The sequence below is a fragment of the Puma concolor genome, chromosome B1 (genome assembly GCF_028749965.1).
Source record: "Puma concolor isolate L17-30 chromosome B1, mPumCon1.1.hap2, whole genome shotgun sequence".
Taxonomy (NCBI): Eukaryota; Metazoa; Chordata; class Mammalia; order Carnivora; family Felidae; genus Puma; species Puma concolor.
In genome coordinates, this window is record NC_141670.1 from 128521456 (window position 1) to 128538992 (window position 17537).

The 17537-nt window shown below is 38.0% G+C and overlaps 1 long non-coding RNA gene and 1 other non-coding gene across 4 annotated transcripts in view; one reads left to right on the forward strand and one right to left on the reverse strand.

The window, feature by feature from the left end:
• Positions 1 to 17537, forward strand: part of LOC147581876 (uncharacterized) — a 191961-nt gene that overhangs the window by 44044 nt on the left and 130380 nt on the right. The window lies entirely within an intron of this gene.
• LOC112859111 (U6 spliceosomal RNA) lies at positions 11084 to 11190 on the reverse strand. Its single transcript, XR_003223430.1, has one exon. It is a non-coding gene; the product is annotated as a U6 spliceosomal RNA (small nuclear RNA).

Genomic DNA, 17537 nt, shown 5'->3' on the forward strand with positions numbered 1-17537 from the left:
GAACCAGCATATTGAAGGAATAGCAGTAGTTTAATTTGGCTGTGGGGTAAGGCATTTAGTGGAAAGCATGGACATTGAAATCTGACAAACACAGGTTCAGATTCTAGCTCTGCCACTTTAGTAACAATGTTACTAAATAAGTGACATTGGATACATTTGCTTAGTGCTGTGATCTGAATGTTTGTGTCCCCCACCCACCCCAAAATCATATGTTGAAATCCTAACCACCAAAGGTGATGGTTATTAGTAGGTGAGGTGGGGATGATTAGGTCATGAGGTGGAGTATTTATGAATGAGATTCTTTAAAAAATGATCTTGCAGCTCCCTGGCCCCTTCCACCATGCGAGGATACAATAAGAAGTCTGTTTTCTGCAAGTGAGCCCTCACCTGACCAAGTTGGCACCCTGATCTTGAATTTGCATCCTCCAGAACTATGAGAAATAAATTCCTGCTGTTTATTAGCCACTCAGTATATGGTATTTTGTTATAGCAACCCAAATGACTAAGACTCTTCCTTGAACTTCTGCTTTCTCAGCTAGGATAACAGAACTTCATTACCTTTCAGAGAATCTGTCAAGGTTAATGGAAACATTATAAATCAACATATTTTAACTTTAATATTCTACTGTTACTATGACTACTGCTATAAGTCCTCTTTATGGAAAGCATTTGGTCTTTATTACCATAGCTGCTCTTGGACTGCCACTAAAATAGGGAAAGGGTGGGGTGGGAACAAATTTGCCTTTTACCAAGACTGCTTTGTCAGTGGGAGCTGGATGAATATGAGGACATGGAGGCAAAGAGATTACCTCTTGGACTATTTCTCATCTAGGTGAGGCATGGTAAGGATATTAGTAATGGCAATGGGGATGGGAAAAAGATTCAGAGGTATTTATTTATCATTTATCATGATATTATGATATAATATACACAGGTATGTTGAAAACAAAACCAAGCATGACATAAAATTAACAAAGGCTATTTTATTCATAACTTTGCAGCAAGGGAACCCTCTGCTACCACTTTAATTTCAGCGGGCTTTCAATGAATGGTGTCAGAAAGGCCTGAGTTCATCATGTAAAATGAGAATTCTGAGACAGCATCTGATTGGCATGGTGAGAATTTTGGAAGCTGGTGAGACTTACTAGTTGCTGTCAGATACATTTGGCAGTTGTTGATTGTCTGTGTAAGGAAGCAAGCAGTTTGGGGTCATTTCAAGAGGAAGGATTGGCTGTTCAATAACTGTTAAGATTGGAGGGTTTCCTGTGACTGGCCATTTCCCAGAGCAAGTTGGAGTTAATGGGTTGCTTTTTTGCACTCAAACAGTCATCTCATTTTGGGCCTTATGGGGAGTGGCTGCCATGGCAGGCTGTTTCTCAGTTATTTAATATGAAGATTAGGGGTGCCTGAGTGATTCAGTCGGTTGAGTGTCTGACTTCGGTTCAGGTCATGATCTTCCGATCGGTGAGTTCGACTCCCGCATCCGGTTCTGTGCTGTTAGCTCAGAGCCTGGAGCCTGCTTCAGATTCCGTCTCCCTCTCTCTCTGCCCCTCCCCCACTTGTGCTCTGTCTCTCTTAAAATTAAGTGAACATTAAAAAAAAACATTAGGGGCGCCTGGGTGGCGCAGTCGGTTAAGCGTCCGACTTCAGCCAGGTCACGTTCTCGCAGTCCGTGAGTTCGAGCCCCGCGTCAGGCTCTGGGCTGATGGCTCAGAGCCTGGAGCCTGTTTCCGATTCTGTGTCTCCCTCTCTCTCTGCCCCTCCCCCGTTCATGCTCTGTCTCTCTCTGTCCCAAAAATAAATAAACGTTGAAAAAAAAATTTTTTTTAAATAAAAAAAACATTAAAAAATTAAAAAAGAAAAAGTTTGTTCAGGGCACCTGGCTGGCTCAGGTGTAGAGCACATGACTCTTGATCTCAGGGTCATGAATTCAAACTCCACGTTGGGCAAAGAGATTCTTTTTTAAAAAATAATAAAAGAAAAAGAAAGTTTTTTCATTCATTTTGTTGTGGGAGGGAAATCCTCAAAAATTTTGCTAGGTGAAAAAATCCAGTAAGTGTTACTGGACATTGTGGTATCACTGTATGTGCTAACTCAGGACATTTTTTTTTTTTAGGGAAAAATTTCAAGATAGCCACCATTTTCATCACGTGCAGATGTACATGTGACTTACATATTGCTGCAGAGTTCTCAAAATCACACGCAAGACCAATATGAATCTTAAATAATTCATTGGCTCTGTTATGGACTTTTATGTAAAGCTCCAAGGACAAAAATATTTTCAGGTTCAGGTTAGTAGCATGCATGATGCATACATAAACTTCTGGACTAATATGTTATAAAAAGGAATGGAAAAAAACTAGAGTAATTTCAAAATAAGCTTTGAAAAAAAATTAGAACCTCCTTAATCTTACATATACTTTAAATGCTTTCATGTACTTTGTCTAAGTAAAGCAAATTTTTCCATCAAAGAAATCTTGGCTAGAAAATATGCCTGGTAAATCAGTCTTCTAAAAGCTGCTGGAGATAGGGGGAAAAAATTAGTAATGTAACTGCCTATCTAATTCTGGGCACTATATTAGCTTTTTTTTTTCTTTTTTTGGCAAAAAATTTTCTGTTTTCACTAATCCTATCTCACCTCATTTCAAGAGGATTCCATTAGTTGGATAAGCAAGAAAATGTTCTTTGCCTCCTTTATGTAACTTAGTTTCTCCACGTAAATAAAATGCCTTAAGGAAGAAGAAATTGCCGAGAAGGTAGGAAGAAAGAGACAAGAACGGGGCTAAAAGGACTTGGTTTTAACAGGCATATACTTGAGAACCTTTAGTCTAAGAACTTCTGGAGGGTGGGGTGGGGTCATCCTGGGATTAATGATGAAGGGATCCTGTCACCTTTGAGTTTGAGTGTTTTCTTACCTGTGGTTCTGCAACAAAGAAGCTATTGTGCTTTAAAAAAGCTTTAACAATGTCAGGGAAGCCAGGCAAAGGAGCCAGCAGGGTGGTTGCTTACTGAAAATTTCAGTAGCATTTTCAAGATAATTGGCTTAATTACATGCCAAACTAAATTGTAATTTTAAGGGCACTACAAATAACAAAGATTTATTCTAAAGCTCTGTAAGTAGGCTTTTGTTCTTTATTTCCTGTAAATAGATCTCTGGTGGAATAACCAGGACCTGAAATGTTTGGGTCAAGACTGTGAGACAGAGGCACTCTGCTTGGGGATGGTTAGAGCTATTTGGATCAAGGAATGTATATAGTCACTCTGAGTGTGATAGGTAGAACTAAATAAAATAAATTCTAATATTGTTAATTTGTGTTTTATATAGTGTTCCAGCTAAAGGCAGGTTAGTGAGTAGTTACAAGCAGGACTTCTCTCTGGAGCCAGACTGCTGGGATTTATTGCTTAACTTTCCACTATGTGTGTGATCAGTAGAACAAGTAAAAACTACCTATAATCCCAGGCCTGAAGAAAATACAAAATATTTACATTAAGGGATGAAAGTAAACCTGTACTCCGTTAACCATTCTACATTTGATTTGTATCCATTGTCAACTTTTTCCTAAAGTCAGACACATCAGTATATAATGAATACATGCATTATGCTGATATTACTGTTTTGCAACTTAAAAAAAAATAGTGATCTAACATGAACCATTTTTTAGGTTAGTACATATAAGCTTACCTCATGAAAAAAGATGACTATACTATTTCTATGTCTTAGTAACTATTGGTCCATTTAATAAGCATTAGGTTTCCATTATTTCACTACTGTTATGGTAGTAAAGTGAAGATCCTTAGACATAACATATTAATGTTATTATTTCTTTAGGCTAGATTTCAAACTGAGATGATGAATCCAAGAATATGCACACTTTTAATTTCATTTTTTATTGAGATATAATTAACATATTAGTTTCAGATGTAAAACATAATGATTCAGTATTTGTATATATTGCAAAATGATCACAATAAGTGTAGTTAACATTCATCACCATATATAGTTACAACATTTTTTTCTTGTGATGAGAAGTTTTAAGATTTATTCTTAGCAACTTTCAAAAATACAATATAGTATTACTAACTATAGTTACTATGCTGTATATAACATCTCTGGGATTTATTTATAACTACGTGTCTTCCTTTTAACCAACTTCATCCATTTTAATCCCTCCCCAACCCCTGCTTCTGGCAACCACCAATCTGTTTGCATTTATCAATTTGGGTTTATTTTTTTAAAAATTTTAAAACTTTATTTATTTTGAGAGACAGAGAGACAGAGCATGAGCAGGGGAGGGGTAAAGTGAGGGAGATACAGAATCCTAAGCAGGCTCCAGGCTCTGAGCTGTCAGCACAGATCCTGATGAGGGGCTCAAATCCACAAACCATGAGATCATAACCCAAGCCAAAGTTGGACGCTTAACTGACTGAACCACCCAGGCGTCCCTTTATTTTTGTTTTTAGATTCCACATATAAGTGAGATCTTATTCCTTCTCTGCCTCAATTATTTCACTTAGCGTAATGCCCTCAAGGTCCATTCATATTGTTGCAAATTGCAGGATTTGCTTTTTTATGGCTGAATAATATTCTATTGTGTATATGTATATATACATTTTTTAATCCATTCATCTGTGTATGGAAACTGACATTGCTTCCATTTCTTGAACATTTTAAATAATCCTGCAATGAATGTGGGTGCATGTATCTTTTTATTTTATTGCATTTTATTTTATTTTATTATTTATTTATTTATTTATTTTTAATTTACATCCAAATTAGTTAGCATATAGTACAACAATGATTTCAGGAGTAGATTCCTTAATGTCCCTTATCCATTTAGCCCATCCCCCCTCCCACAACCCCTCAGTAACCCTCAGTTTGTTCTCCATATTTATGAGCCTCTTCTGTTTTGTCCCCCTCCCTGTTTTTATATTGTGTTTCCCTTCCCTTATGTTCATCTGTTTTGTCTCTTAAAGTCCTCCTATGAGTGAAGTCATATGATATTTGTCCCTCTCTGACTAATTATGACTTAGCATAATACCCTCCAGTTCCATCCACATAGTTGCAAATGGCAAGATTTCATTCTTTTTGATTGCTGAGTAATACTCCATTGTGTATGTGTGTGTGTGTGTGTGTGTGTGTGTGTGTGTGTGTGTGTGTGTATACCACATCTTCATTATCCATTCATCCATCGAGATGGACATTTGGGCTCTTTCCATACTTTGGCTATCGTTGATAGTGCTGCTATAAACATGGGGTGCATGTGTCCCTTCAAAACAGCACACCTGTATCCTTGACTAAATACCTAGTAGTGCAACTGCTGGGTCATAGGGTAGTTCTATTTTTAATATTTTGAGGAACCTCCATACTGTTTTCCAGAGTGGCTGCACCAGCTTGCATTCCCACCAGCAGTGCAAAAGAGATCCTCTTTCTCCGCATCCTCGCCAACACCTGTTGCTGCCGGAGTTGTTTATGTTAGCCATTCTGACAGGTGTAAGGTGGTATCTCATTGTGGTTTTGCATGTTATCTTTTTGAGTTAGTGTTTTCACTTCCTATGGATAAATACCCAGAAGCAGAATTGCTGGGTCATCTGGTAGTTTTATTTTTGAGGAACTTTTTGAGGAACCTCCATACTGTTTTGCAAACTGGCATGCCCCACCAACAGTGCATGAAAGTTCTCACTTCTCCACATCCTTGCCAACACTTATTTCCTGCCTTTTTGATAATAGCCATTCTAATAGGTGTGAAGTGATGTCTCATTGCAATTTTGATTTGGATTTCTCTGATGATTAGTGATGCTGAGTACTTTTTCCTGTATCTGTTAGCTATCTGTATGTCTTCTTTGGAAAAGTATCTATTCAGATACTCTGCCCATTTTTTAATTGGATTGTTTGTTGCTGTTGAATTTTATGAGTTCTTTATATGTTTTGGATATTAATGTCTTATTAGTTATGTGATTTACAAATATTTTCTCCCATTTGGTATGTTGCCTTTCCATTTCGTTGATGGTTTGTTTTGCAGAAGATGTTCAATTTTAATAGGTACTTCCACATTAATTTTTGAAAGGTTTTGCCAACTTTTGCTCTTATTAATAACATGTGAATGTCAGGGCATCTGGCTGGCTCACTTGGTGGAATATGCAATATTTGATCTCGAGGTTGAGACTTCAAGCCTCACATTGGGGTGTAGAGATAACTTAAAAGTAAAGACTTTTAAAAAAAGGAATTTATTTAAGAAAATAACATGTGAATGTCTACTTCCTCAATCCTTGTAAAATTTTTAAGCTTTTTACTATGAAAAATTTCAAATACAGACAAAATAGAAAAGTGTAGTGAGTGCCCATGGACCCAGTATCCAGTTCAGCATTTATCAACTTCATATTTATCCCCTTCTGTTGCATTATTTTGAAGCAATTTCAATCATGACATTTCCCCATGTGAACTAGGTATTTTAAATCTTTAATTCTAACTGTGCTTTTTATAACAATATATAAACATATTTGTTTTCCCTTCCATTCTCATCTCTCAAAGTGAGATAATAAAAAACTTTTAAGAGGTTGGGGTGCCTAACTCTTGGTTTTGGCTCAGGTCACGATCTCACGTTTTGTGGGTTCGAGCCTTGCATTTGAGCCTGCTTGGGATTCTCTATCTCCTCTCTCTGCCCCTCCCCAACTCCCACTTGCATGCTCTCTCCCTCGAAAATAAATAAACTTGAAAAACAAAGAATTTTTTAGAGGTTTCCTATGAGACTTCAGGGTGAAGCTGTAAGATCAAACATATTTTACGTACTTTTTTTAACTCCCAGACTTACCTTTGCATTGATTAGTGTTAGGGTCAGGCGTAAGGCAGGGTAAAGATAGGAGTCAGAGGCTAAAAAATTTTAGCAGTCAAAGGCTTTATTTGGGAACTAAGGTCTCGGGCGAGGTTCCCTGACTCAGGGAGAGAGCGAGAGAGGAGTCAGGGAAGTCGCACCCAGGTGTGGTGGGGTGGGGTTTTTAAGCTGCAGCGGTTCCAGGTTTAGGTCCGGGTGGGCCTTTTTCCGCGTCAGGTCGTGCTGTCGCTCTGTGATTGGTTGACCTCCAATTCGTTCTGGCAGCTACTAGGGGTTTTTCCTTGGTTTGCACTGGCAAGATGGCCGTCCCCTCTACTGTGGTTCCAAGGACATCCTAACAATTAGCAATCATGGTCCCCCTAGGATGCTAGTTTCTGATGTGACTCTTGAATGTTGCTATTCTTGGAAACATAGAAACACTTCTTTTTCTTTTAATATGTATGATTTTGAATGACTTATCAGCAGTAGCCATTTACCAATTTTTTTGTTTGTTTAAGTAGGCTCCACATTTAACAGGGGCTTAAACTGAGACCAACACTGAGAAGACAGTGGACTAGCATCTCAAAGGCTGTCTCCAAAGTGCTGAAAATTCTTCCAGGTTTATGTAGGGAAAACATGGGGCAAAGGTGGATGGGTGGTGCAGGTCCGCAGTGAAGGTCAAATCAATCGTTGTCTTGGAGTCAGTTGTGGGGGAGGGGGGTTGGTAGGGTGGGGCTTGCTGGCTCAGGGCCATCTTTTATTGCTTGAGGGAGTAGTTGTGGTTCCCATCAGGGAATGCATGCCTTCAGGGTCTTTCTTTTACCTGAGCCTAGAGACAAGCTGGAAAGAATGCAACTAGAAAGTTTGAGGTTCAGCCATCACAGATCATATCCATCCTGAGGGGAAATGGTCCAGAGATTACCTCTTTCCACCCAGGGGAAGATATTAGAGGGGACCAGAAATTGGAACAACTAATTCCTTCTTTATCTGCTTTACTTTCAAAGAAAATGCCTGTTTTAATAATCTGGGGGTTAAAGACTTTTAATTTGCTTAGCCCAATCCAATATCCACACAATACTGAGATCTTTTCAAAAGGTAAATTAGATTTTGTTATTTTCCTGTTTGAAGCCAGTCAGAGACTTCCCATTGCCCTTAAGGTAGAAACTAATACTCCCAAAAGGGACTATAAGGCTTGGTCTATCTTTTTACTTTCATCTTAAAGCCTTTCTCCATTTTGCTCACTTTGCTCTAAACATATTGGGCTTTTTTCAGGTCCTCCAAGCTTTAGTCTCTTTCCTCACACTCAAGAATGCTGCTCTTTTGGTCTGAGCCACTTCACCATGATAGTTGCTCTTTTATACTTCAGCTTCAGTTTAAATTCCAAGTTTAATACCAAGAGGCCTTCAGAGGCATCCTCTTTAATCTTATTAGATCTCCCTCACTCTATTCTTTGTAACCTGTATCTTTCTCTTATTCCATTTTACTCATTTTTTAAAGTAATTATATGCTTATGTATTGGTTTTAAATTGTAATGCCTCCCCTCTTCCCTCTCCTGCCCCTGCCCCTGCCCCCAGTTATTCGTCAGAACTCAGCATAGCAACTTGCCTCCATCAGGTCATGATCTCTATCAGGTTCGTGAGTTCAAGCCCCGTGTTAGCATCTGTGCTGACAGCTCAGAGCCTGGAGCCTACTTCAGATTCTGTGTCTCCCTTTCTCTCTGCCCCTCTCCCACTCTTGCTCGATATCTCTCTCAAAAATAAATAAACCTAAAAAAAAAAAAAAAAACCTTAAAAAAATAAAAAATAAAACAAATTTTCTTTTTAATTTTTTTTCTTTTTTTTTTTTAAGTAGGCTTCATGCCCAACATGGGGCTTGAACTCACAACCCTGATATTAAGATTTGAGCTGAGATCAAGAGTCTGGCACTTAACCAACTGAGCCACCCAGGCAACCCTAAAATAGCTTTAGAGCTAAGACCACAAGGATGACTAGGACTTAGCTAGGCAAAGGACACGTAGAAAGGGGACACAGAAATGAGTTTTCAGCACAGAGCCTTTGGAAACTTTCAAGGAGGGAAAGACTGTCTGCAATGAGTGTCATGAGTACTGGATCAGAAATTTGCTTTGCTCCTCTTGGTGAAACATAGGAAAATTCCCCTCTTTTTTTTGTAAAGGAACTATTTTTCTGATATATTGCCGTATTTATTTATTAAGTCAGAATCATTAGAGGTGTAGAAAAATGAGCTAGATAAAAATCTTAGTGGAATTAGTTTTGGGGTGCTTCTATTATATGCAGGTGTTGGATAAGGTGACTCACTCCCAGACTGTGAGGTTCTGGCTCTGAGAAGTGAGAATGTGGGGAGTAGAAATCAGGATGAGTGGGCTGCTGATATGATCTGTTCCTCTGTTGAATGAAGGAAAACAAATCACTTTTAAAAGGGTATTATATTTTGAACTCCAAAACTTTTTCTATGCCTTTTTGTTAGTAAAGTTATTAGCAAATTAAGGATAATAACCCACAAATAATCATTGACTAATCACAGTCTTAAAGGTAAGTATTTTGGCAAGGAAATGTGAAAAAAAAAATCTTCATAAGCCAATTGTTAAATTGTTTAGCAATATCTTGCTAAAATATTTCACTTTGTAGCTACTTCCAAATCTGAAAAGTCTATTTTCTTATGGAATTAAGTCATCCTAAAGGAGAGATGTGGAGGGAAGAACTATGTCACTTCTCTGTGAGCAGGTCCCTGAGATGGGAAGTGAGTCCCACCTCCCCCTTTCTATGGAGGAGAGCCAGATGTAACAGAACTATATGTCAAGGTGTTCGGACACTGGTAAACTGCATCCTAAGTATGGAGGGTTGGAGGGGGATATCCAAGATGAGAATAAAACAAGAGACTTTAGGGGCTTCTGGGTGGCTGTGAGAAGTAGGTGAGATGATTCATTTTCAGAAATACCAAATAAATGCTGTGCTGTCTAGTTAACAATAATTCACAACCTATTGGAAATATGTACAAACTGCCCCCCACCCAATGGAGTCCCAAACCCTTAGACACTTCACTTCCTGGTTCTTCCTCTCTCCATTTCAACGGGCTTATTTTCATGGACTTTGCCATGAGCATGCGTCAAAGAACTGAAGTCTCTGCATCACCTAAAGGAATGTACTTTTTGCCTTACATGGGCATAGGCAACTTCAGGGTAAGGCTGTAACCTCTGTAGTACTCAGCCAATGAGGAACCAGGGAAGGGACTTGCATGCTAGGAGATAAATTGCCTGCTGTAAGTGCTCCACGTGTGGCTGTTCATCAGACAGCTGCTCTTGCAAGAACATTAATTAAAGCCTCGCTTCACTGTGCTTCCAGTCTCCGCGTCTCTCCCTTGATTGGGTCAGTGGGCTTATTTCTCACAGTGGTCCAATTGGTTAAGTGTCCCACTTTGGCTCAGGTCATGATCTCATGGCTCATAAGTTTGAGCACCACCACCCCCCCCCCGCCCCCGCCCCCACCCCAGGCTCCTTGCTAGCAGTGTGGAGCTTGCTTGCTTGTGATCTCACTGTCTCCTCTCTCTGCGTCTCCCCTGCTTGTGATTTTTCTCTCTCAAAAATAAATAAATAAAAACTTAACAACAATAACAACAACAAAGACCAACAAGAGACTTTAGCTCTAGATCTTTCTTTGCCTCTAATTTTCTCCAAGTCAGCTCACTTTCTCTGGAAACAGATGATGAACTTGACATCTGTTCTGATCTCCAGGTTAAACGTTCTGGGAGCCAAGTCAGTGAAACATGAGTCCCTGGAGATCTCTCCAGTACATTGCTAGTTCTGCTTTGTTCTCTAACTATAATTGTGATTTGGAGGTATTGCAATTTGTGAGTAGGCCAAGGAGGGCAGATGCATTCCTTGTGGGGAAGGTTGTGGGGAGGAAAAATAATTTTCTTTGAAAAAGAAATTTTTTTTGAATTTATTTATTTATGTTGAGTGAGTGCACAGAAGGGGCAGAGACAGAGAGAGAGAGAGACAGAGAGAGTCCTAAGCAGGCTCTGCACTGTCAGTGTGGAGCCTGATGCGGGGCTCGAACTCATAACCGTGAGATCATGACCTGAGCTGAAGCCAAGAGTCAGAAGCTTAACTGACTGGGCCACTCAGGCGCCCCATAATAATTTTCTTCTTACCCTTCTAGATTTTTTTTAGCTTGTTTTATTTTTTATTTTTTAAAATTTACATCCAAATTAGCATATAGTGCAAAAATGATTTCAGGAGTAGATTCCTTAGTGCCCCTAAAAATATGGAATGCTTCCCGAATTTGCGTGTCATCCTTGCACAAGGGCCATGCTAATCTTCTCTATATCATTCCAATTTTAGTATATGTGCTGCCGAAGGGAGCACTTACCCTTCTAGATTTTTGCCTGAGACATCCCCTATAATAGAAGACAGATTAACAGGAGAAAAACATAAGAACGTTTAATAACATGTATATCTCCTGTATACATGGGAGATACCCAGGAAAACTGCATTAACTCCCCCAAATGGCACAAGCCACTAACCTAAATAACATCTCCAGCTAAAGATAAAAAGATGTTGTGTTGGAGGGGTTGGGGAGCAGTTATGGTAGGTTGTGGACGAGGAAAAGCACAGGAAACAAAGGTAAGGTTGTTATGCAGATTTAAGTCATTGCCTTCTGCATTGACCAGAGCTTCTGGAGATTTAGAGTCATCCTTCTCTTCCTAGTACAGAAGGGAGAAACCCTTACAAATGGAGATTTCCCTGATAAATGTAAATGTTTCTTACAAAAGGAGAACTTCTATGCAGATTTCAGAGCTTCCCCTGTGTCTGCTGTTTCTTAAAAATAACCAGCTTAAAATAATATACTGAAAGGACATATTTTGGGGTAGTATATTTTGCTCCCCTTCAGTCCCACTTTTGAAACTGTAAAGTTTCACAATCCAGAAGCAAAATTGATAAATTGCTCCATATCTCACTTAACTAGTCTCTCAATCCTGATAATAGATCAGCTCAGTTAAATAGATGTGTTTCATTTCAGGAGGCAGCGATGATGGGATTGGGCTTCCAAAATTAGGTCTATGCTGTGCTAGAAATGAGGTATTTAATAAGAGGAATTTCTATGGAAACAAAAGAAAAATAAAGATTGATGGATGGAGCAAATTATAAACCCAATCAGTCCTGACGGCAGCCAGTTAGTATTTCTAGTTATTGGGCTCGATGCATCTTTTGCAATTTGAATTTCTCTAATGATATTGAAGGGGTTCAGGGTAGCACCCCTACCATATGCCACTTTGAGATGAGGATTATTATTATTTTTATTTTTGTTTTAAGTTCATCCATTTATTTTGAGAAAGAGAGAGAGAGTGAGAGCAGGAGGGGCAGAGAGAGAGAGAATCCCAAGCAGGCTCCGTACCATCAGCAGGGCCCCAAGCAGGCTCCACACCATCAGCAGGGAGCACGACATAGGCTCGAACCCCCAACATTGAGGTCATGACCTGAGTGGAAACCAAGAGTGGACACTTACCCAACTGAGCCATTCAGGCACCCCTGGCATGTGGATTATGTTCAGCTGAAAGCACTTGAGACCCTGTAGGCTAGAGAAACTTTTTGTCCCTCCCTTTGTTAGAATAACAGTTAGTGAGATTCTAACAGGATACTGGAGGCCAGCAAAGAGGAAGTCATGCCAGCTTTCAGGAAAGTCAGAGGACTGTCCTCAAAGCACTCCACAAAAAGCCAGATCAAACCAGATAGGCTCCAGCTTGTTAGTGCCATGACAGGAAATCCCTGACCAAATAAGGAAGAAGGGGCATGAAACAACTGCTTTTCTTATCACCCTGTGAAATGCATTCCTTTCCTGTGAAATCCCCAACCTCTGTCCCCTTCTCCTTAGTTTAAGATGACATATATACCTCATTTGCCTGTCTTTGGAATTTCCATGTCTATGTAGATCCCCCAGTCATATGCCTATTAAATTTGATTTTCTTCTGTTAATCTATTTCATGTCAATTTGATTCTTAGTCCAGCTAGAAGAATCATTGAAGAGGCCAGGAATTCTTGCTCCCCAACAATATCATCAGCTGTTCAGGTAAACTTTCTGAGTGGCCCATACAAACCACAACAGGCATGAAGGTTGTCTAGACATCAGCTATTGGGGAAAATTCTCTTTTAAGTTTATATCATCAAGTTGTCCACATTCAGGTTGCAGGGCTTTAGGGAAAAGGGCAGTTTTAGCTCGTAGTGATTCCAACTCAAAAAGATGGGAGAAAACTAAAAATATTAGTTTGGAGAGTTGCAGCCTGATACTTGAGGAAAATAGAATTGAGGATCTGGTCCAGTTTATAGGTAAATAACAACTTCAAAAACAACATGACTAAAATCTAATGTCTGCAAAGGTGCAAAAATAATTTCTCTTTATATTCACCCCCGTTTTATCAATCATAACCATGGTAAGACTGATTTGTTTGCAAAATAAGTCTCATCTCATTAAACTTGGCCTAATTATTTACGTAAGTACAGCAAAAATAGTGACTGACCATATAGCCTCTTTTAAAATTGTTCTGTTGGAACTTTTCATAAGGAATCTGATTGAACTTTTAAAAGCCTCAAGCCCAGGAAGCCAACCCAATGACTTATCATCCAACTTCATCTGTAATACCTAGAGATTTGGTTAATTCCTTTCTTGTTTGAGGTCCCTAAAATATTATGAGGTTCCTGAGTTTGCCAGGAAGTGGCCTTTATTAGTCACCTGCTAAGGCTGACAGGAGCCCTATAAAAAGGTAGTAGACCATTTTTCCCAGAGGATTTATTGACTCCATAGTTTCTAATTTTGTGCCATTGCAAGGAGAGCAGAGGGGTGTCTGGTGGCTCAATCAGTTAAGTATCCGACTTTTGATTTTGGCTCAGGTCATGATCTCACAATTCACGAGTTCAAGCCTGTATTAGGCTCCATGCTGGCAGTGTGGAGCCTGCTTGGGATTCTCTCTCTCCCACTCTCTCTCTGCCCCTCCTCCTCCTCCTCTCTCTCTCTCTCAAAAATAAATAAACTTAAAAAGAAAAAAGATTGCAAAAAAAACCAATGAGAACAGACTCTTTTTTTTTTTTTAATTTTCTTTAAATCCAAGTTAGTTAATATATAGTGTAATAATGGTTTCAGGAGAAGAAGAACAGATTCTTATTGAAGATATGGAAATAAGTATATTGCCCTTCAGTAAGTTTCTAAATTTTAGAGGGATCAGATAGGGAGAAAAAGTAATTGTTTCATCCTATTTCATAAAGGTATAGCTTTACCAAATTCGTGTAAGTCATTGGAGCTTAAGTGAAAAAGTGTCCATAAATCTGGAAAATCAAAGCATTAAAGAACCTGTAATGTTTCAAATAAAAAGTCATAAAAATTATAACCATCCTTATCAGTTTATTCAATCCCATGTTTTTAACTCTGGTTCTGCTTGAATCCAGTTTTCCCATTAGTTCTGGAAATTCTTAGTTCAGTTTTATGAGCTTAAAAGTTATCAGAAACCTCTGTTTGCCAGAGTTTTTCCCATGAATCTCCTTGAAGAGGAAATAAATACTTTTGCAGCAATGCACTTGAAAAGCCTAAGAGTAAAACAATAGCTGTAAATGGCAAAAGACTTAAAAATGGCCATGATTAAAGATCTGATGAGAGTTCATGAAAATGCAATTGACAAGGAGCTTTGGTTATTTTTCTGACAAAAAACATTTTGAGATAATAATAACTGGAGACTCCTGGGTGGCTCAGTTGGTTAAGTGTCCAACTTTGGCTCAGGTCATGATCTCATGGTTCGTGAGTTTAAGTCCCACATCAGATTCTGTGCTGACAGTGCAGAGCCTGCTTGGGAGTCTCCCTCTCTTTCTCTCTCCTTCTCCCCTCCCCTCTCGTTCTCTTTCTCAGAATAAATAAATGATCTTTAATTGGAATTATGACTGATAACATTATCCTAGGACATATCAGATTTCTAGGAATTTCATACAATTTCTGGAACACTTCTATACAAGTTACAAATGCAACATGAAGAAAGCTTAGTATTACTTTTTATTTGACAATGCTTCTCATGTAATTTAACATATAAAATAAGTCTAATTAGTTGAGTATCTGTCTTTTATAAGGAGAGAACAAATCTTTTGAGATGTTCCGAGGACCCTCTAAAAATTTCCAAAGTTAACTTCAGGTCAAAAAGACTTCATTTAGAATTGATTTTGGGAAATGTGTCAAAAATATTAAAAGGTTTGGACGCTTGACTAAATAGGATGAGAGATCATTATGAAACAATAGTCAATTATCCATTTAACCAAAGCAACACATATTTTAAAGGCAAATACAGAAGGTTATATAACTGTGAGCAAAACTTACCTTTTATAATACTGAGAAGACTCAGTTTTTTAAAGTAATCAAAGACCTGAGTAAGACAACATGAAGCACAAAAAATTATTTTGGTAAGACACAAAACCTTTGCTTTCTTGGTAAATTATTTAAAAGATAAACACTTCACAATCTCTTATTATCAAAAGGAGACCAATAGTCTAAGAAAACATTTTCCTTTTAACAGATGGAAGAATATTAAGTTCTGTTTTACATAAGTACATTATTGATACTAAGATTTATTTTTACAACCCTGATAATAACAATTAAATTTTATCTAGTTTAATTACACAAGATAAAATTTTCTCTTTTTTTCCCGTCTCCCTCCCTGTCTTTCTATACCATTATGTCCTTTGTTCTCCTCTTCCCCATTCTGAAATGACTAGTTTTATTTTGGGACAAATTTACTTTCTTTTCCCTTAAACAAAATGCATCATCATACTGTAAAAAATAGTAATGGAAAACCCCAAAACATATCTTACTTTCTTTGCATACAAAGTGGTTTCCTTTTCTTCTAGTCATTTTAATTACATATATTCATTCAAATTCTTTTTTTTTTAATGTTTTATGTACTTTTGAGAGAGAAAGCATGAGTAGGGGAGGGGCAGAGAAAGAGGGAGACAGAGGATCCAAAGTGGACTATGTGCTGACAGCAGAGAGCTTGATGTGGGGCTCGAACTAATGAGCTGTGAGATCATGACCTGTGCCAAAACTGGACACTGAACCAACTGAGCCACCCAGGTGCCTCTTAATTCAAATACTTAACCTTTAGAAACTTTAATTTCTAGTGAAAACTAAGAATTAAGCAATTATGAATTGTCACACTAGCATTTTATACATTGGTGAATTTATGAATGTGTCATAATTTCCAGAAACACACTTTTTTTATAGTACAATCTTCCAAATTGGCACAAGATGTGTTTACTAACAGACCCAAATTTATCTCTAGTTCCTCTGTAATAGGAAGTCAAAAGTATGATCTATGTTTAGTAATTAATGTTCAATATTTTATCTTATTTGGAAGTGATCTAGATATTTGATAAAATTCCATGATTTAATTTTAATTAGCAAAAACTCATAAGGTTTTGAGTTACCAAGAAGATTTAGGAAACTTTTTTTAGGCAGACATACCAAAAAACATAGTTATTGCTGAAAAGTTTTCCTAAAAATTCTTATTACATACATCTTACATACATCTAAAAACATACACTTACATACATCTAAATTTTATATCTATCTAAGTCACTTGCTCCCAGGGGTGCCTGGGTGGCTCAGTCAGTTAAGCACCTGACCCTTGATTTCGGCTCAGGTCATGATCTCATTGTTTCTATAATCGAGCCCCACATTGGGCTCTAAGCTCACAGCGTGGACCCTGCTTGGGATTCTCTCTCTCTCTCTCTCTCTCTCTCTCTCTCTCTCTCTCCTGGTCTCTCTGTCCCTCCCATGCTCATGCTCCCTTTCTCTCCCTCTCAAAATAAATAAATAAACATTAGAAAAAATCACTTGCTCCCAATATTTGTGTTTACACTATTCATAAAACTTCATGGAACATTAGACAATGTCAGCCATCATCCCAAGCTATTTGTTTTTGCTGATAAATTTTGTAACAAAGATAACATAAGTTTATTTGATCAATAAACTCAGGTAGAATAAAAGTTGCATGTCATGGGGTGCCTGGGTGGCTCAGTCGGTTAAACGTCTGACTTTGGCTCAGGTCATGATCTCAAGGATCATGAGTTCTAGCCCCATGTCGGGCTCTGTGCTGACAGCTCCAAGCCTGGAGTCTGCTTCAGATTCTGTGTCCCTCTCACTCTGCCCCTCCCTTGCTCGTGCTCTGTCTCTCTCTCTCTCTCTCAAGAATGAATAAAATATTAAAAAAAATTTTTTAAAAGTTGCATGTCTGCATTATATTAAATGTAATTTTGAAGGCATGCTTATTTCAATTAAACCAGAAAAATTAAATTAACTTTTTATTTAGCAAAGATTATCTCAGATCACATGAACTTGAAAAACATTTTATTTAGCAAAGATTATCTCAGCTCACATGAACTTGAAAAACATTTGAGTTAGTTTCTCTATTTCTGGTAGTTTAGAAATACTTAATTCATATAAATACTTATTTTAAGCCAGGTAAATAGAGCTTTTTGGCAAATTCATTTTGGCAATACCATTGGATGTAGAAAAATATCACATATCTACAACACATAAGCATACAGGTAGATACAGAGACATTACGGCTATTGTTCTAAAATTTTAGCCATGTGTCAGTTACAGTAAATAATACAAACTTCACTATTTATTTATTTATTTATTTATTTATTTATATTTTAGAGAGCACAAGTGGGGGAGAAGG